The sequence below is a fragment of the Ursus maritimus genome, unplaced genomic scaffold (genome assembly GCF_017311325.1).
Source record: "Ursus maritimus isolate PB19 unplaced genomic scaffold, ASM1731132v1 scaffold_30, whole genome shotgun sequence".
Classification (NCBI taxonomy): Eukaryota; Metazoa; Chordata; class Mammalia; order Carnivora; family Ursidae; genus Ursus; species Ursus maritimus.
This window is the reverse complement of record NW_024425564.1, coordinates 13,330,742-13,338,575: the sequence shown is the minus strand read 5'-3', so window position 1 is coordinate 13,338,575 and position 7,834 is coordinate 13,330,742. Positions and strand designations below refer to the sequence as shown.

The following is a 7,834-nucleotide window of genomic DNA, read 5'->3' as shown; positions in this document are numbered from 1 at the left end:
TGATTTAGCTCCCCTTAGTTTGTCTGGTCAACTAACAATTCAGGTTCTGGAGTGGTTCCTGGTCAAAGGCTGTGGGTGGTTGAGGCATAAAACATGCCCCAGAGCAGCCAGGCAGGAAGGACTGGTAGCTCTGGAGGCAAGCAGAGCAAGCATGTTGGATAGGATGGAAAGGGAATCCAAATGGTATCCAGAGAAGATTCTTTGGTCCAGCTGCATTTTAAAAGGACCTGGAGGCCAGGGAGACCTTTTCATGTCTGTCATAGTAATCCATGTATGAGAGAGAGCATAGTAAACCATGCTAGTGGAGAGGTGACAAAGAGAGGCTGATCCCAGAGACGTGGCAGAAGTTGGAGAACTGAAAGGTACAGCCATGAAGGATGGAGAGTGGACCAAAGAAGGAGGGTGGAGCAAAGTTGAGGCCAGCATTTGAAATTGGCAGATCACACGAATGACTGTATTCCTGAAGAGCCCTGGCCATAGACTTACTTCATTTAATGCTTATTAATAACTGTCTTCAAAAAGGCAACACCATACAAGGAAACTTTGGTGGAGGGTGGATCTAATTTGAACCCTGGTGCTCTTATAGTAGCATGACCTTGGGAAGTCATTAAATCCTCTGAATCCCAATTTCCTCATTTGTAAAATGGGACTAATAACATGACTTGCCCCCTGGGGTTGTTCTAGAGATCAGCAATAAGGAGGGTTAGGTGTTTGGTAAGGTAATCAGGATGGAACAGAGGTATCATCAGTTTATTAAATCAGTGTTTTCCAAACCTCTCAATCCTTCTTTGTCCTAGGCAGAGTTCTAATATGGCCCTGCAAAATTCCACCCCCCTGGTGACACATGCTCATAGTTCCTTCCTGTGAGTATAAGTGAGAATGAATATGGTGGGATTTCACTCCTCTGATTGGGTCATTAATCAATTGATTTTGAATTAATTAAAGGGTAAGATTATTCAGGGTGGGGCTGAGCCAAAAGGAGCAGTCTGTAAAGGAGGACTGGGCCTTTCCTAAAGTCAGAGATTCAAACCCAGAATATTCTGCTGGCCTATAAGAAGCAAAGTCCATGTTGTGAGAAGGCAACATTGTAGGGAACAGAGGGCAGCCTCTAGGTACTGAGTCTCAGACCTACTGTTTGCAAGGAATGCAATTCTACCTACAAGCACTGAGCTTGGAAGAGGAGCGAAGCTCTGGATGAGGTTACAGCCCTGGCTGACACCTGAATGCAGCTTGGTGAGACCCTGGGCAGAAAACTCAGCCAGCCTGTGCCCAGACTCCTGACCCATGGAAGCTGTGAGATAATAAATATGCATTGTTTTAAGCTGATCAATTTGTGGCAATGTGTTACACAGCAAGAAATAACTAATTCACTCCAATTCATCTTCTGCCTCCACTGTTCTGCTGAGCCCGCACCTGTCAAGGTGTGCAATGTTCTCCAATTTGTCCTCCAGTTACAGGTCACTTCTCTTTCCTTATCTGAATCCATGTTTGGGTGACAGTTTTGCTTTCTAAAATTCTCTCCCTTTGCAACTTCTATGTCCCACACTTCTTTCATTTTCTTCCTACAATAATACCTGCTGTTTCTTTATCTTTCCCTGGCTCCTTCTCTTCCTTTCCTCGATCTCAGAATGTTGGAGTCCTGGGGCTTAGTCCTGGGTCATCTTCACTATCTTGCTCTCCTTACATGATCACATCCAGTCCCATGGCTTTCAAAATCATTGGTATGTCAGTGACTTGCAGAACTGAATCTAGAAGCTTGATCTCCTCTGTGGACTCCAAACACACATCCACACTTGATATTTCTTCTGGGTTGTAACATGTCCAAAAGAGAATTTTTTTTAACTGTTTAAAATTGTTAACATTTATTGTAGTAATGCGATATGAATTTTTAACATAACCATATGAATTTTTCATTAGAATGTTCAACCATTTCCTACTAAAGCATGCCCAAAGTTATAAAAATCTTTTTTAAAGTAACCTATGGTGAATTAATCCAAAGTAATCATGGCACTCTAGATAAGACATTTATTCCACTGCATATTTTAAGTAGCTAAGGGATAGCCTGATCAACAGTAGGTTACTGGAAAGAATTTAAAGAGCACGGCTTTCTTTAAGGAGTGAGTTGTTTGGGATCACCAGGGAACACTGAGTTCTCAAGAACATTGTACAATCCCCCAAAAAAAGGCATCGTCACTCATTCCAACCTAATGCCTCTGCTGGCATGAGGAGGGCTCCAATGTGGAAGGAATCAATGTATGCCTTCATTTTCTCCAAATCAATTCCAAGATCTAAAGCTTGCTCTGATAGGGGCTGAGGATCATGTATTCTTTGAATTCCTGATTGTATTTCTTCTCCTCTCATGAACATATCATAAAAGTTGGACTGTTTAGGATTTCTTGGGTCAGGCATGGTATAGAAAGGCCTTACAGCCAATGGATATTTATCAAGAATATAAAAGTCTGTATCATATTTTTCCTTTACCAAACAACACAAGTTTTTCATTTGGTGTACTCAGATCTTCTTCATCTCCCATTTCAATTCCAGCTTCCCTAAGCATAGCCAATGCTTCACAATACTCAGGTCTTAAAGTTGACTCCAAAAATTTGAATAGCTTACACGGGAATTGTTTATTCACTGTCTGAGTTTCAGTTTGAAGCCTTTCTTGGAGTCCTTTGAATATTTGTACTAAGGTGTCAGCAATTTCTTCCACAACTTCATGGTAATGGTAATTAAAAGCATTTCAATGTCCAAACCAACAAATTCAGTTAGATGTCTGTGAGTATTCAAGTCTTCAGTTCTGAATACTGGTCCAATATGGAAAACCTTCTCAAAATCAGCACAAATACACATTTGCTTGTACAGCTGTGGGGAGTGGGCCAGGTATGCATTATTTTAAAAATTTGACACAGTAAATATATTGGCTTCTCCTTCACTGGCAGTTGAGATCATTTTAGGAGTTTGGATCTCCACAAAACCCTTATTAATTAAAATTTCTTGGAAAAGATGGCAGATGCCAGACTGGAGACGGAAGACTGCCTGACCAGTTGATGTCCTAAGATCAATGACTCTGTTGTCTAATCTTGTATCCTGGTTAATAGTAGCTCTTCCTTCCTCTTCTCCTTCTCCCTCAGGACCAATGGCATCATCCAGCTGCAGAGGCAGGAGGGCTTCAGTCAAACTGATCACATAAATCTTTTGAACATGCAACTCTATGTCTTGCTGTGTATAGCTTCCAATTTCCTGATTCGCTTTTCTCACTACACCTTCTACATCTATGGTGCTGTCTTTGTTAATGTTGGCAGCAAATTTAACCATCTGCTTGCTTGCACGGTCTCCCACCACCAAAAGTGCCTGGACATTAAACTGTTGCTGACATAGGACGAAGACACACTGCTTCCCTTTAGCTCTACTTGTATGAATCCTTGCACTCACCCAAACAAGTTCATCAGCTTTGTGTACTGTCAAGTCACTAACCTGGACCAAAACTTGATCTGGTTTTTCTTGTGATTGTATCATTGAAGATACTCCATATCTTTCTTCAGTATAATCTTCCAAGGCATCCATGATCTCCCGAGGCTTCTCCTAACTCTTGTGCCTTGTGCTAGTGCTGGGCATTGGGACAACGGGACCAGGCAGCAGTCACCACCCTCCCTCGCAGGCTTCCGTAGGGCAAGCCCCAAGAGAGAATTCTTAATTCCATTCTTACTTCTATCTAGTCTTGTGTCTTCTATGGTAAATGACAACAGTTTTTACCCAATGGCTGAAGCCAAATATCAGAGTCTATATTAGCTAGGATCAATCACCCCAGCCAGCACAGTAACTACTTTCTTTTCCTGTTGAATCAGAGGCATAAGAAGCTAACAGTGGCTGGGTGGCAGTCTTAACTTCCAGTTCAATGGGATCATTGTTGTGTCTCCTAGTGGTAGCATTTCTCCCTCTGTAATTAAGATCTCTAGGCCAGCAGGACATAAGGTCACAGGAACAGGAAGCAAAAATTTTGTTGGCGAGTTGCTAGATGTAATAGTGAACCATGATACTCCAAATTCCACCCCTTAATTCCTGTTTTTGGGTTTTTTTTTTAGATTTTTTTATTTATTTATGTGACAGAGAGACAGCCAGCGAGAGAGGGAACACAGCAGGGGAGAGGAAGAAGCAGGCTCCCAGCGGAGGAGCCTGATGTGGGGCTCGATCCCAGAATGCCGGGATCACACCCTGAGCCGAAGGCAGATGCTTAATGACTGTGCTACCCAGGCGCCCCCCAACCCCTTAATTCCTGGATCCATGAATCCTGGCTACGGGAGAAACAGTACCACGTTGGACACTGATTCAGAGCATACATAGCCAGAATTCTGGAAATCCGGCCTCAGCCCTACAAGGTACTGTTATCCAGCTAGCATGGTAACTGAGTCTTCAAAAAGCCATTTTACCTTTCTAGTAAGCCAGCTGCTTCTGGGTGGTGGAGAACATGTTGAGACCAGTGAATTTCATGAGGACTAGCCCACTGTCACACTTCATCTGCTGTGAAGAGAATTCTTTGATCAGAAGCAATATGGGGCACCTGGGTGGCTCAGTCGTTAAGCACCTGCCTTCAGCTCACGGTGTGATCCCAGAGTCCTGGGATCGAGGTCCACATCAGGATCCTCTGCTGGGAGCCTGCTTCTTCTTCTCCCACTCCCCCTGCTTGTCTCTCTCTCACTGGCTGTATCTCTCACTGGCTGTCTCTGTGTCAAATAAATAAATAAAATCTTTAAAAAAAAAAAAAGAAGCAATATTATGTGGAATACCATGACAATAGAGAAGGTATTTGGACAGATGCATTTCATGCAAGGAAGGCAAATCTACATCAGAGTGAGTGTTTATTCCAATAAATTCTGCCCCTTCCACAAAAAAAGCAGTCTAATGTAATTAACCTACCGGTAGGCAGTTAGCATATTACCCCAGGTAATCGTACCATATCAGGGACTCAGTGTTAGTCTCTGTGCTGGAAGATTGGGTGCTCAGCAGTGGCCATAGCCAGATAAGCCTTAGCAAGTACAAGCCCATGTTGCTAAGACCATGCGTAACTTCCATCCATGCTCCCATGGCCAGTTTGTTCATGAGCCCATTGTGCAATAACAGGGTGACTGGGGAAAGTGATTTGGCAGCTTGGTGATGATGAGTTCCAGCTAAACCCATTGTAAATAGGCAGGGAAGACCATTCTGCATTGAGGGAAATACTGCCCCTCACCCAGAGAAAGAAGGGCTCTTGTGAAGTCATTCCCCATTTGGTGTGGAAAGGAAACAGATGAACCAAGGAACATACTTTTATTTTGGTTGTTCTTGGGTGTCCATTCTCAATTAAGATCACTTTCAAATTGTGCATCTTGTCTTTGCCCCTCCTCCACCCAAGATTTTGATGAACCCTCTACCCTTTCCTCAAGGGTCTACTTTGTGAAAAGTACAAACTTTCCCAGAGTCCCACAATTTCTTTTCAGAATTATCATTCAAGATGCTTTTTGGAAAGCAACAATTTTATTAGATTTCAATAATGGCAATCTTTAGGATCAGAGAAGTAAAAATGAATTTTATTTGGGAAGCTAGAGCTTGACAAACTTGAAGACATTCAAAGGAGAAAGCAACCCTCCCCCCAACACACAAAAAAAACCCAAAACAACAGTGATGGCTCAGGATATCACATGGATGTTTGGAGTGTTACAGTCCAAGAGGACACAACATCTACAGTATTTTAGGGAATCCTTGAGTAGAAATGTAATGCCCTAAAATAAGGAAAATGTTCATATAGCAAGATGAAATCTCTGCTTGCTTCGTTACAATGAATATGTGTTTGAACATATTGTATAACTTCCGAAAGTCTCCATTTATTAGCTGTTAGCTTGAATAGGAGCTTGTGGATATCCGAGTCCTATCAACTGATATTTAAGCCGTGATTCATCAGGGTGGATCCTGACATCAGCTAGTGTGGTATAGACATCTGGAAAGTCAGAATTCTGTGAGGGATGACATTTTTGAGGGTTGGAATATAAGGATTAGGATTATGACAGACATTTGGAACATTCTTGCACTGGCTGTGGATTATGGATGGTCTTTTTCAGCATCCCTAGCTCTCCTAGCTCCCTTTCTCTTTTAGTTACACTATTTACTCTTTTTCGATGATGGCAGTGAGGACAGTAATTACTATCTCAGCTTGTAACTAAAAATTTAAAAAGTCTAATCTGCATTAAGTATGCAATGCAAAAAACTGTCATCTTCATCATGTGACATAAGTATAGATGTGCATGCAGTGAACTGACTTACTTTAGCATTCTATGAGAATCCTCTGGAGCTTTTGGTTCCCTGTGCTGAACAATCTGAATATGATGTTTGAGGCAGTTGGGAGAAAGAGACCCGCAGGAAAGCATTCCGGCTGTGGCAGAGCTGGCTAGCTGTCCACCTTTGACTCATGCTTCCCATCGTGGAGAGTAGTTGCTGGGAAGCACTGCCAGGCACAGAGAGCACTTCCCAACTGCCCTTCCTTCCAGGTGGGGCTCTGTGATTGGCTTTGGTCAGTTACTTTGACCAAGACCATTTCTTAGTCTAATGTGATTCATAACATGCTATGCACTGAACTGTCTCCCTCCAAAAGTCTTCTGTTGAAGTCCTAAAGCCCAGTACCTCAGAATGTAACTGTATTTAGAGGTAAGAGTCTTTTGAGAAGTAATTAAGGTTAAACGAGGTGAAAGGGTAGGCTTTAATCCAAAATGACTGCTGTCCTTATAAGAGGGGTAAAGTAGGACACAGACACACAGAGAGAAGACCATGTGAAGGTACAGGGAGAAGATGGTCGCCTCCAAGCCAAGGAAAGGCCTCAGAAGAAACCAACCCTGCCAACACCTTGATTTTGGACTTCTAGCTTTCAGAGCTATGAGAAAAAAATTGTTGTTGTTTAAGCCATATTGTTGTTGTTTAGGCCTGTGATACTTAGTTAGGCAGCCCCAGGAAACTAATTCAGAAGGGATATGTTTTCTCTGATTTATTTCTTTCTATCTTCTCTGGGTGGGATGTGGGTGCCTCGGGGAAACTTGGAAGCATTGCTGAAGACAGTGGTCTCTCTATTGGTCTGGTCTCTGAATACTTCTGTGGGTTGGGGCCTGCTATTGGTGACAATCAGGGATATCCATTTGAGATTTCAAGTAAATGAGAAATAAACTAGTATTATAGGAAGCCATGGAGATTTTGAGATTTATTTATTACAACAGCTAGAATTAGCCTCCCCAAATGGAGAAACCATCGTAGTGGATGAAGGGAGACAGGTAGTCACATCTAGAAAAAGAACAGAAGCAATATCACTGTGCAGGTATTGTTCTTTTTAGCCACAGAACACTCTGGGGGAGCCTGGAAAAGGTGATGTGTAGTAACCCATATACCTCATTAATTACCATATGATCTTAGGGGTGGGAGAAAGCTCATGCTAAAACCACATAATGCCACAAGAAAGATACATGATCTGCGACCAGAAAACTTGGGTGAATGATTCTCATTTAGAAAAACTATGGGTCCCCATTCTCATAAACAATAGCTATTGTAGAAAATACAGAAATTTCATGTTTATGTTGACTTCCACTGTTCAGACTTTTTATGTTAAATGTATTGTGTGTAATGTTTTCTGACTAAGTTACTCAATAAGTCACCAAAGCACCTGAGTAATTAAGAGGTGGGTGGTCTATGTTGACGAATAAACAATATAATTTATCTGTGGTCCTTTTAGTTCCTGCTGTTGGAATGAGTTCCAAGTTCACAAGCTCGTTCGGAGCTAAAACTGAACACTGTTCTTGGCTGTAAATGAGTTAATGGTCTG

At 42.2% G+C, this 7,834-nt stretch overlaps 1 pseudogene; it reads right to left on the bottom strand.

Annotated features, from left to right (window-relative positions):
• Nucleotides 1-2,110: 2,110 nt before the first annotated feature.
• Nucleotides 2,111-3,615, bottom strand: LOC103664976 (annotated as a pseudogene).
• Nucleotides 3,616-7,834: the final 4,219 nt, after the last annotated feature.